Below are 697 nucleotides of genomic sequence, written 5' to 3'. Positions count from 1 at the left end.
TCCTAATTTGAAGGTATACATGTAGTACAGGGTGACAAAAAAATAATGTACGCAGCATTTTTTCATAACGTTAAAAATTCAACTGTACTCACTGAACTTACATGGGGATAGTATAGGTAGATATCCAATATATTGAGGCGGTTTTTTCTCTAAACTCATATGGTGTATAGCACTACCGGCGATTTGGGTGGCCATTTAGCTGTGATAAACCGAGGAAATAGGCTCTGCAAGAATCGTGTGTTTTTGGCATTTCATGTGTGACATTTAAGCTGAAGCTTACGCTAAGAATATTGTTATCAAATGAGCTTCACGTCATCTGAACTATGTCCACTACCGCGTAAGTCGTTTTGGCAACTTCTCAGGAGAGACAAATGAGCTTCACGTCATCTGAACTATGTCCACTACCGCGTAAGTCGTTTTGGCAACTTCTCAGGAGAGAGTTGTTGTTGTTGTTGTTGTAGCGGCTTTAGCTTTCGCCGAATGGCGATAGCAGAATAAAGAAAATATGTCTTTTTGTGTCTGCTATACCTATAGTTGTTGTTGTTGTTGTAGCGGCTTTAGCTTTCGCCGAATGGCGATAGCAGAATAAAGAAAAGATGTCTTTTTGTGTCTGCTATATCTATACACCGGGGTGATGGTCTCTAGCTCTAGCCATGTTAAATTGGCTGGCTCGTCCTGAACCGCAGTCAACCATCGT

General features: G+C 41.0%; 1 long non-coding RNA gene across 1 annotated transcript; it reads right to left on the bottom strand.

Moving 5' to 3' along the window:
- Nucleotides 1–439: 439 nt before the first annotated feature.
- On the bottom strand, nt 440–667 carry LOC108254268. The gene is made up of 2 exons (XR_001809892.2): nt 626–667; nt 440–528 (listed from the first exon to the last, which is right to left on the bottom strand). It is a non-coding gene; the product is annotated as an uncharacterized LOC108254268 (long non-coding RNA).
- Between the last annotated feature and the right edge of the window lie 30 nt (nt 668–697).

The sequence above is a fragment of the Diaphorina citri genome, unplaced genomic scaffold (assembly GCF_000475195.1).
Source record: "Diaphorina citri unplaced genomic scaffold, Diaci psyllid genome assembly version 1.1 scaffold29128, whole genome shotgun sequence".
In the NCBI taxonomy this organism is placed as follows: domain Eukaryota; kingdom Metazoa; phylum Arthropoda; class Insecta; order Hemiptera; family Psyllidae; genus Diaphorina; species Diaphorina citri.
Note: the sequence above shows the minus strand (reverse complement) of the source record. Positions and strands in the feature narration are given on the sequence as shown.